Here is a 12,768-nt window from a genome sequence, read left to right as displayed (position 1 = left end):
AAAATATTCTTTCCATACAGTGCAGATCTGTTGTGCCCTACACTAATCCTTTAGTACTGCTAGGATTACAGAACAGTGATATATAGTCCATTATTTTGATGAGAAACAAATAAATGGGTTAGCTAGAGTTTCCTTTTATATCCAGGGCTCCTGGCTGTTGTGCAACAATCAGGGCTGCTAGTTTTCTTGACTCTGTTTAGTGTCTTATGATGCTTTGAAGAGACATGCAGCTACATTTTGTTTTCCGGCATTATAACAAAAAATTCCGAGTACAAACAAATGTAGATAAAGGAAACAAACTTTGAAGTGGGGGGAGGGATAGCTCAGTGGTTTGAGCATTGGCCCGCTAAACCCAGGGTTGTGAGTTCAATCCTTGAGGGGGCCACTTAGGAATCTAGGGCAAAATCAGTACTTGGTCCTGCTAGTGAAGGCAGGGGCTGGACTTGATGACCTTTCAGGGTCTCTTCCAGCTCTATGAAATAGGTATTTCTCCATATTCTTATAAGACTAGCTGTGGTACTAATCAGTAAAGTAACACTGCATACTAAAGAGACAATGTGGGTGAGGTAATATCTTTTACACTGCAATCTGCATACTAAATAGTTTTTGTTAGAAATAATGACACTGTATGTGAATGCTGTAAGAACAAGTGAAAATATATGCACTTTCCAATTCACAAATAAAAATCATGAGCTGAAGACCTCTTAGGGATTTGGAAAGTACTGAATAGTATAAATTTACATACAAAAAACTAATCTGATTGAGAGAAGATAGAATGGAGACATGATAACTACCAAAGAGTCATTTCAAAGAAAATGGGTACTGTAGCAGGGTGATCACCCCGCTCCTGCCCGGAGAGGTTAAAAACAGCCCTGGAGAGGGCTGTGGCTGGGGAAAGGCTGATTGGGGAAGCAGCCTCAACTTGGGTCACTCCCCAATCAGGCCGCAGCTGGCCCTATAAAGGGGCTGCGAGGCTGGAGGTAGACAATCTCTCTCTCGAGGTTGAGAGGGATGGGCCTGGGTGCTGAGCAGGGCACCTAGACTGGAGCAGGGCTGGGGAAAGGCCAGAGGAGCTGGGGAGCTCCGGCCTGGAAAACCCCCAGGCTGCAGGCCTTGTTAAAGGCCAAGAAGGGTACTGGGGTTGCAGAGGGGCAGCCCAAGGGCAGGCAAAGGCAGCAGGTCCAAACCCTCCTTGCAGATGATGAGTTGCAATTATACTGCAGTCTGCCCCAGTGAGGGGTGCTAGATGGTGACTGGCAGTAGCCAAAGACTGAGGCGAGGTGGGGTAGGGGGTTGGGTTAGGGTACCGCAGGGTGAGTCGTCGTCCCATACAGGTACCAATAAGTTCATGTTAATGAAAACAGAAGAGTAAATGGATTTAAAATGCAGCCAAGAAAGAGTGGTTTAATTATTAGGAGAGGATGTTTTAAGAGTTAGGGCAAAGAAAGAGACTATCAGTGTCAGTTATGGAACTCTGTAACTGGAAATTGAAAGGGTTTGTCACAGAAAAGTTATGCCAGTGTAAGCAAAGTGCATTTAAACCAACCAATAGAGCGACTCATCCCCCTTCCCAACATGGATACTCCTATTCCACTATAAGAGAATGGCTTTTTTCAGAGTAGTTGTCATCACTTTGGTTTAAGCTGAAATGAAAATGACACTCTTATTCCAGAATAAAAGTGTCAGAATAAGAGAGTTATACAAGTATAACTATAGCAGCTTAACCATACTGGTAGTTTCCCACAAACTCTTAGACTAGATATCCCTCTATTAGGATAGTTTAAACTTAAAGGATAACAAAAATTAACCATGGACTAAATGGTCCACTAGAGGTCCTTCTGAAATCAAAATGATCCAAGCTTGATTTGCTAAACTATGTGCTCAGTTGCATGTATTAAACTGCACATGCAAATATGTATCTGATCTGAATGCACAGTTACTGTGATGACACAAACCAGACCGGTACCTCCATATCCCACAGGTCAGAATGTCAAAGAGTTAGCCAAATGCACAGGTAGTTGTGATTGTACACATAAGCTGAACAAGTGACTGCATGCACAGTTGCATGTGTAGCAGAAAAGAGAGTTGAATGTGTGGTGTCATTTTCGGTTTCAAATTCAACTCTTAATTCAGGTTCACTGAACTATTTGCTAAGGTTCAGCACAGGGCAGATATGAACACATATGGAATTCAACATGTGTGTGTGAAAGCAGGTGCAACTTGGTGGGTCCATCAGGATCAGATAATGGGGGCAAAAAGAGGAGAATCAAGCTGTGCGCAGAATCCCAGAATAGCTGGATGTTACTTAATAAAATAGTTAATGTCTATAGTTAACTAGTGTCACCCTATAAGCCCTCAATGCAACTGGCAGAGGCCCCACTCACTCTCCTTATAGTGCGTATAGTAACACCCATTGTTTCATGTTTTCTGTGTGTGTGTATATATATATATGTATATATATATATATATATATATATCTTCCTACTGTATTTTCCACTACATGCATCCGATGAGGTAGGCTGTAGCCCCCGAAAGCTTATGCTCAAATAAATTTGTTAGTCTCTAAGGTGCCACAAGTACTCCTGTTCTTTTTGTGGATACAGACTAACACGGCTACTACTCTGAAACCTATATGGCCTGACACACTCACTACACCTAGCCTATTGCTGTCATAGTAGTTCTCTGTAAAGAGTGATGTGTGAAGTATCAAATGAAAGCTGGTGACACACTGGGTATTAATATCATTGGGTAAAGCATATACCAATGGTGTGTAAAGAGTTATGTATGTGTGCTGGAAACATGCTCCTAAAACATCTTTGGGGGGCACAGATGATAAATAAGTTTGTCCTAGACAAAGGAATGTTGATTTGCCAGCGTCTCTGATGTAAACTGAACATGGGGATGCCAGAGATAATGGGGGGTTCATTTGTTTCTGAGGTAAACACCAGTTATGAGGAGGATGAGGAAACAGCATGGTGTCAGCACACCAGAGGACACCCAGGGGTAATCCTGACTCTTGAGACAAAGACAGTGAACTTTAGGGAATATAAGGAGAAGCAAAAGGGCATTTTGTTATCCCATCATGAAGGGAACAGAAAGGTCAGTTTTCTTTGCATTCCATGAATGGTGGATCCCCAACTGTGTGGGGCTGGGGACTCTAAGAACTGGCTGTAGATGAGAAAAGACAAGGAGTGTAGCCTGTTGCGTTAACTTTTCGTCACTAAAAGCATGATTAGATTTGCTGTTTTATTTACAACCATTTCTGTTTCTCCGATCTCTGCTTAGTACCTCTTATTCTTGTTTTATTATCAATTCTTCTCAGTGCTGCTATATTAAAGTGAGGTGTGCATCCTCAGCTGAGCTAATGATATTCTGTCTCTTTGCAGACAGCAGACTTGGTGTTTCTGAAGCCATCCAGGGACAGGGGCTGGATGCTGCAGAGAGATGCTTCTGAAGAGTTCAGGAACTGAAGCACACAAAGCGTTAGCCTGCATGGCAAGGACTGGCAGAACTCTAAGAACTTTGTCAGGCTTACAAACTAGGGTGACAGGGAGCTGTCACACAGTGTTGCACCAACAAGCTCCTCTTTTGCTAAAGCAGAAGGGTGACAGAGTGACTTACAGTTCTGGACACCCCAAGAAAGCATCACACCTAGTTAAAAAAGGAGGGTATATTCAGTGATATTGATGTCGAAGCACTCAAAAAGGCATAACTGGAAACTTTCTTCAGAGAAGAAGGAAAGCTATTAATGAGGGGAAAACTATAGCATTATGTGCAAACACAAATACGTTCCCTTAGATGGCTCAAACTTACATCCACAGCATTGGAGTTCACTCAGTTTATAAGCTGACACGCATCCCTTTTCATCATTCATGAAACACTGTCATTTATTATCCTCATTTCTAAAGTATCCATCACTGTCACATCTGACATCATAGGAGAGAACAAGGGTCTTCTATGGGGCTGCAGTTTGTCTTCAAGCCAGTTAAGATCACAAACATTTTTTTTTGGAGGACTGATACCTTCCTTTCACGGTCGTTTTGTGAAACAGTGGAAAACCAAAAGAGCAAGTACAGAGTGTTGCAAATGAGCTGTGTGAAGTCCCTTGCAGATGCATCACAGTCAGTCACTCACAGCTGCCATCAAGATCCACTATAAACTGTGCTCGGGGTCAGAAAACGGACATTGTTAAAGTAGCACATTCTTACTCAGCATCCCCTAGCTCTTTCATCTACATCTATTTATTTTTTTGACAAAACCAGTTTTCACTTCTCTCAACACTGCAGAGCCAAAGGACTAATGGAAGGGGGAGCTGGATTTCTTTCCTCATCATGCATCACCACCAGAACACTCATCTAAGTTCAGTGCTGGAGTCTTTATTACTGGGGTTAATACAGGAGGCAGAAGAACAAATGCCAGATGTTAGAAAATTCAGATCCTGACATCACATATTTGGGGCTTGATTCCATAGTCCTTCCTCATGCAAGTGGTCCCATTGAAATCAATGTGTCTACTTGCCTAAGTAAGGCAAGCAAGACTTTTACTTTTACTACGTACTACTAAGTAAGAAAAGTTACAAGATCAGGACCTGGATATCATTGAGAGGGAATAAATATGGAATTTCACAATGGGCCAAACCCAAAGGCCCTCAATACTTTATTTAAATGAATCCTTACTTACTGAATGGGAGTTTGACTGAGTAAGAACTGAGTAAAAACTTATAAAGGATCTCCAGATTTGGTCCAATTTCATTCTCCGAGTATGATTACCTAAAAAGGAAATCCGATCACTATTCCAGAGGGACTGCTAAGAGCAACAGTCAGGATTTTTATACCACGTCAGCTTTCATTTCTACCCCGACACTAGAATTCTGCAAAAGAGCCAAACGGGCCTGTTCAGTCAGGAGATACAAATCCTTTACCACTGATGCGCCCTCTTCAGCAGAGTAATACTTCTCTGCCCTGTTTCAACATGTAGAATGCAAAGAAACTGAAAGAAATTTAAACCATATAATCCACATTAAAGTCAACCTACATATCACTCTAGGAAGCTGTAGCCAACTCTCCCCCACCACGGTATTGTCCCTAAGCATTTAAAGTCAAAAGACTGCTCCCTTCCTTTCTTCTGATTTAATCATATCTGCTGCAATTTAGCAAAGCATGAGTTTTGAAAAAAAGCAGGAAAGTTCAGAAAGACTAATTAAAAGTAGCTAATCCAGCTAATCTCTTCAGCAAGCAGAGCTCAGCCCATCAATAAATCAATGGCTCATAAAGTGCTAGTTTTAGTAAATTAACCTTGCTGTTCTCCTTGCCCAGTTTGTGTCATCCGTATCATTCCATTATCATCCACTGAACAGCATTTCATGGAATTCCCCACAGACTGAGTCCCGAGTCCCTTCCTGCCGATTGTCGGAGCTGCAATCTTCAGTTAATCAGTGCCAAACGGCCTAGCCAATTAAACCAATTCTTCTGACAAAATCAAGACCTGCAGAGGTCAAATATAATCTAGTACTCTTAACCTTTTTAATCACTGTATTAGGTCCTGTAGATTGACACAAGATGTGGGCAAAGCATTAATAACTAACAAGGCCTCTTTTTAATTGAATAGTACTGTATCTTTACTATTACTTACATATCCAACACCCAAAGTGCAGCAGGCACTTTACAGACAAAGATGGAAGCAATTAAAGGACCCAGTTGTCTATTCTGGGCAGCCTGCGCTCAGAGAGAGGCAACGTGACATTTAGGGCTGGTTGAAAATTTCCCACCAAAACACTTTTGATGGAAACTTTGGGTTTCAACTAAACAAATGTTTCCTGAAAGCATCTGGCTTCCTTGAAAAAAATTGATTTTTCAGTGGAAAATTGAACCCAAAACTAGAAAAAAAATTGACCAAAACCTAAAAAATTCAGTGTGCTTTTTCCATGAAATATCCCTTTTTTCCATCTCCATTGACATTTTTCAGGGTGGGTGGTGGGGCATTTTTTGACCAGGGCACTGCACCTCTCCACTGCACCTGTGGCTGTCCAGGATCTGCTCAGCCAGCCTCTGTGCTGCGCTAAACACACACGCAGGGTATATCTACACTTAAATGCTACAGCGGCACATCTGCAACGCTGCAGCTGCACCACTGTAGCACTTCAGTTTAGATACGACATATGCTGACAGCAGGGGATCTCTCATCAGCGTAGGTAATCCACCTCCCCAAGAGGCGCTAACTCAGTCAAAGGAAGAATTCTTCCGTCAACTTAGCGCCATCTATGCAGACTTGGGTCGGCTTAACACCACTGCTCGGGGTGTGGATTTTTCACACCCCTGACAGACATAGTTAAACCAACCTAATTTTCTAGTGTAGACCAGGCCTCAGTAGTCCATGGCCCCTCAGGGCCATTGTGTCAGCAGAGAATAGCAGTGGTACACCAGCCATGTCCCCTTAACCCAGTCATGGCCCAGAACACCTGTTTCATTCCCCTGTATTGTGTACAGCCAGCTGCATCAATACTGTGCCAGCTGGAGACGCCCCCTTCTAAGATTATTCTGCAGAAGCAGATCTACTGCCCTTATGCCATAATGGCCACAAGAAACAAAGGGGCCCATAAGTCATAAGAGAACTGACTCCAGATCTACAATCCTCCAATGGAGCTATCTTCCCCAATAGAGCACTGCATCTTGAAAACCAAACAAAGGACAATAGGAACTGAGATGGCGAGAACTAGGACAGGTCTTCACTACCGGGGGGATCGATTTAAGATACGCAAATTCAGCTACGCGAATAGCGTTGCCGAATTCGACCTATCGGAGCCGACTTACCCCGCTGTGAGGACGGCGGCAAAATCGACTTCTGCGGCTCCCCGTCGACGGCGCTTACTCCCACCTCCACTGGTGGAGTAAGAGCGTCGATTCAGGGATCGATTGTCGCATCCCGACGAGACGCGATAATTCGATCCCCGAGTGATCGATTTCTACCTGCCAATTCAGGCGGGTAGTGTAGACCTAGCCCTAGAAAAGTATCAGCTTTGGAGTTTTGTCTGGAATTTGCAATTACTTAGGTGGAATGTATCTCATGGGAAGAGAATTCTATTCAGCTGAGATGACCTGGGCAAAATTCAGTATCTAGAGCTGGAGGATGATAAAATAATGGAGTGGAATAAGGAAACTGTTTAACACACTATCACTGTACAACAGCTTAGGATAGGAAGTGAGGCGTACCAGGACCATTTGGAACTGCTGGAGGAATTCTAGACCTGAAATGTGCTGAGAATGTGCAACATTCATTAATTTCAATGATGTGCTCAGTGTCAAGCCTTTAGCCAAGAAGAAAGGAATTTGGCTTGAGTATTTACACACCCTTATCCTATCACAAAGTGCCAAGGTATCATTAATGGCTACTAGTGGTCAGGGGTGTAGTGTTAGATCTCATCTGAAAGGTATTACACATATATTCATTTCTATCTAATTATTTACATGGCCTCCATCACCCCAGTATCTTATCAATGTATTAATATTATCAGGCATTGTCATTTATTGAGGAGAGCTAAAATACAGTTTTCAATTATCCACACTTGAGGTTAATGCACCATTTTCACAACTGATTTAAAGCACACATTTCACTCCTACTAACAATAATGTCTGCTGATTATTTTGGCATTGCATAGTGGCTATGAAAGGAAGTTCCTCTCAAACAGGATGTCAGAAATAGGACTGCACTGGGGCACACAAAAGAGCAATATTAGTTCTTGCATTCTGTTCCATTTCAAATCAAATCAGCTGTTCTGAAGATTGAATTTTGTCTTAAGAAGAGGCCATGGGCACCATCTCCTCCACATAATCGTTGTCATCTGTAGCAGAGCATTGGAAAGTACATTTCTGATTATGGTTTAGTTCTTCATTATTAAACATGGGCTGTAGTTGATTCATAGTTCAGCTGCAATCAAGTGACACCTAATTACCATCAGAGTGCAAGAAGTTTCCAATGTGAGCTCCCAGATTGCCAGAAAGAAATACATTGTATTTCTAGAGTGCTAACTTTGTCATTTGTTTATACAGTTTGGGAGTTTCGTACAAAACTTTGTATAACTACAAATTTCACTAGTCACTGGAGCTAGATTTTCTTTTAGCCTGGCAGAGAACATTAGTTGACCATGGCAACTTCAAGATAGTACCATCTAGCTATAAATCTAAGGGCTTGATTTTACCCCATGCCACGAAAAAACCCACCAGAGGAGATTAAAAGGTTTCCTCACCGAGATTTCTCTCCAGTAATTCCATCAGAGGATAGGGTTTGTTCTTCATCTCCCCCAGCAGAACAGGCCACACGGCCCAACCATAGACTGTCCAAGCCAGGTCTGTGTCCTCATGGCTTCCCAACAACTCCCATGCAACCCATTTCTCATGAAGACACCTAGAGTGCAGATGGGGCTCTTTAACACAACCTCGAATTGCATTACGTTTCCACCAGGAGCTCAAAGGCAGACGGACAATGATGCCTGGTGCACTGGCCCCATCCCAGCCCCCTCACTTTTCTCCTGGAATCCCACTCCCCTCACCTTCCACACATGGATCTAATGAAAATAAATAATTCACTCTGCAACAGTTACTCTGGCCTTCTGGTAATAAACAACATTTTTAAAAGGGAACCCAGGCAGCTAACCTGAAGCACTAGAAGACACTCCTCTTGTTTAAGAAGTGAGGAGCCTGTTCTCAGCTGTTCATCATATGCCAAATCCCTTCAGGTCATGCTGCAAGGCTCATTTGTGTTATCACATTTGACCCTGAGGGTAGCAAGGAGAAATGTGGAAGAGGAAAGGAGTAGCTGTGGGGGCCGGGGCAGGTTAGCTTTGCATCGCAATCCAGTGGATTTGGGGGCAAAAAGTTACTTTGTTTGATGTTGGGCAGTGGTGTGAATTAGTAGGAAAAGCCTGCTCTTAGCTCAAGGTAAACAATGCTGACCTTTACAAGGAAGACATACAAGAAAACTTCTCAGCCCCCATATTGTACAAATTTGTGTTGGGCAACAACAGTTGCAGGTAAAAATTGGTATCTAGATGCCCGAGTTTTGCATCTTTATGCAGACTACATTTGGACTTACCTTAAACATATTTAAATAGGCCAAAACATAGAAAGAAAGGGGACTGGTACACTAATTCCAATTCAGTGTGTAAAAGCATGGGGAACGCAGCCAACTGTGAGAATGAAGTCATTAGGGACTGGACGCTGAAACAAAAACAATAACCACTCTCTGTGTTTCCGTTCTGCTTCGGAGTCTGTCAGTGAAGTCACAGTCTCCATGGGCAACATCACAGTCATCTCCACAGCAACACACTGTGATGCTGCAGAGCACTGAGAGGGCTATTTTTAAAAAGGTAGGAGGAAAAACACAAATTGTGGAGCATGTATGGGGTGTAATAGGCACCCAAATCTAATGACTCTAATGGTACAGGCACAAAAAATACTCCCTGAAGAATATTCTTTTGAAACATTTTTTAAGTGTAACATCTACTGGCCCTAGCACTGAACAACTTGAGTACAGCCCGTACATGAGCAAATGTAAGGACAGCAAAGAAACCACAGAGGCTACAGAAGTAGAGTATAGTAAGTAGCACTGATTGCTTATTTTGGAGAACTATTCAGGGCTCCAACTGCTGATTGTTTACGGCCAGGAGCAGCAGGTTATCAGGAGAGAAACTGCACAAGTGTGTAAATGAAAAATTCAAAAAGCAAAACTGGATCACATGATATGCATAGAGAGGGCGCCTCACTCATAAGAGAGAGAACATAGGTCTACGCTCATCCTTTACACTATGATAAAATCTAGTTACTTTTCTGATGGGAAATGCACACCACTGCTAAACAGTCTAATATAAGTATTTGCACACACAAAATTCCACGAACCTATTTTCCAGGCTTGATTCAGAAATAGCCAAAATTTTGTGAGAATTATTGTTTTCATGAGATTTTGGTGGTTTTTTTTTCATCTCTGTACCACAAGATCGGAAATTGCTGAGTACTACAAAAAGCATCAAGAAATACCCCTGATGAATGTAGGGAGTACCACGTATTAATAAATAATAATAATAATATTGGGAGGAGGGGTGGAGTGGGGGTGCTAAGAAAACAGTCCCTCATTTTTGAAATACAATGCCGGCAACCCTATGTCCAGTGAACCTGAAGTCTGTCTGAGTTGAACCTGAACACTCCTCTCCATGTCTGGGTTCAGAACTGATCTCAGCACTTCCTTTTCAGCCTCAGAAGAGGGTTCAAAGAGAGGGAAATTTACTCTCTTTTTCACCACTTACTAACACTTCTGGTTTCAAATGTCAGACATAAGTAAAATGAATTTGATTATCTTTACTGGGGCACATGAGCTCTGAAACTGTTATGCCTTTGCTCATGGTGCATTGCATCTTCACATTTCTCAAAGCCCTGCCTATATGTAGAGAGCGGAGTCATTTTGTTCTCAAAGCTACTGCAGCCTGTAACACAAGGAAGAGATATACACACACTGTGCTTGCCTCATGGACACTTTACTTTTGTTCTTTCTTGTTTTGTTGTCCTCATTAACTAAATTCATTCTCATGAATGAAGAAAGCAAGTATTAACCTAGTAATGAATGGATATTTATCCACATATCACATGCAACCTGACAGAATTTTTTTTTCAGAAAAGGAGGCCAAACACTGGAACAATAATAGACTGGGGTAACAATAGACTGTGGGCAAGTGAGTGGAGACCTGCAGTGCATCTGAATCCTTTATATCTAATTCAAGGCCATATTTCCATTTCTCACATTTATGAACAACAAATTACATCTACATTTATGCCAAACAAAATTCTAAAAGAAGATGATAAAGCTGTGTTTAAAATTTTGATTGGGAATGTAGTGCTGTAAATATTTTTAATTAATGCTATAAATTATGTTTGTTTTATCCTGCTTGTGCTGTGCATTGCATATGTCTTAAGATCAATAGTTTTGCACTGAAACTGGCTCATGATTCACACCAAATGCAAGCTAATGAGAATTACAATATGGAGGTGTAATAAATACTGGAGAATACATGGAAACACTTCTCATCTTGGCAGAAATAAACCACCCCAAAGCATGGGTTTCTCTACTCTGTGGCATTTAGCAAGGCTTGGAAGCCTGGATGATCTCCCTGGCTATATGGTCTTGATGTGGTCTTAGTGCAAATCTCATAAGATAGTTAGGGCACGTGTCCAAAGCTTCAGGTAAGGTGGTGCAGGTAAGATGACTGTAGTTCAGATGTTTCTTCAGATTATCTGAACCTATGGAGCCTGCAAAATCTACCTGGAAATTCAGAAAAAGAGGCTTCTGAGCCAGATTTCCAGTACTTTTAAACTCCTGATCATGATAAAACTACCTAAAAACAGCTTCCTTCATATTGTTTGGAGACCTCTGCCTCCACATCTAGCAGTAGCTATAATTCAGATGTGCTTCAAAATTACAAATAATGAAGTGCAATGCTCTGGAAGTAGAAATGGTTCAAAGTTTAAAGAGTTTACTCTCCTCCCCACACTGCTTCCCCATAATCCAGGTAGCTGGCTGGCACAAGGATGTAAGGGGGCCAGTAACACCCCCTTACTCCCTTTGCAATGCTTCACAAGCCAAGCCAGAATCTGGCCCTAATTATATCCACTGGCACACGCAATGTTTATATGCATCCATGGGTATTGTGCGTGTTTTTTAAATTCAGGTCTGCACAAAACATTTCTAAAAACCTGGCTCCCAATTGGTAGCATTTCATCAAGTGTAAAAAACAAACAAACAAACAAACAAACAAACAAACAAACAAAACAAAACACCTTCTGGCCTCTTTAAGAAAGCTAGACGCACCTAGCTAAAGCACACCCTTCCTTTCACTCGGAATCAGTGGAAGCTCCACAAGTTGTTATTTACACTCACATTCTCTTGCACTAGGCGAGACGATTCCTGACAGAGAAGAGTCTTTGGTAACCCTTAACGAATGCCAGAGGACCATAGCTGCTCAGCTGCAATCCACTCCGAATATTTATTGCAGCAGTTTTTAACATAGGTGGGATGGGCTTTCAGTCCCAGATTTGGTGCAGAAGGGCCTGTCTGAATGAGATCACATGCTGTAGTGCTGCATTTATCCACCAAAAAAAATCAGGGAAATGGAACACATTACAACTTGTGGAAAGCCTGTCTGCAGCAGGTACATTTAAAAAGAAGTCCCTAACATGGTTCTCACACAGCAAACTGTACCCAGCTGTCCAGTCTACCCCAAAGGAATAATAAAAGGCTCTTGTTATAACCGAGGCCATGACAGCAGATTAGTAGCTGGTGTCGTTGCCAAGACCTCGCTTGTCTATACAGTTTGACAGATCTCTCTTAATGCACCTGTTAGAAAACACGCTCTCCCTGGTTGTCCCTGTCAGTTGAATTGATAGTAGACTAAAGGCCAAATTCATTCTTTTCCTATTGAAGGCAATGGATGTGTAAAACTACTACTGCCGGTAGATTTTGTCCTAATACCTGCAGACATATTTGAAGGGTATATTTGCAATCACCCTGAAGCCCAGCCTCCTTTTTTGTAGATGCAATTTATGCCTTCCAATTTTGTGTTTGCAAATCGACTTGCAGATCTGTAAGTCCAAGTAGCTGCATATCTAGCTACCTGAGTAGTGCCTACAAACAAGCAGAGGGGCAAATACTCACACACAATTCAGCTATGGGTGAAAAATTCTGTGGATATAAAAGGAAGCTCCCTTTCTGAACTACAGGATATTTAGA

Source organism: Chrysemys picta, chromosome 13, assembly GCF_011386835.1.
Source record: "Chrysemys picta bellii isolate R12L10 chromosome 13, ASM1138683v2, whole genome shotgun sequence".
Classification (NCBI taxonomy): domain Eukaryota; kingdom Metazoa; phylum Chordata; order Testudines; family Emydidae; genus Chrysemys; species Chrysemys picta.
This window is presented reverse-complemented; position numbering follows the sequence as displayed.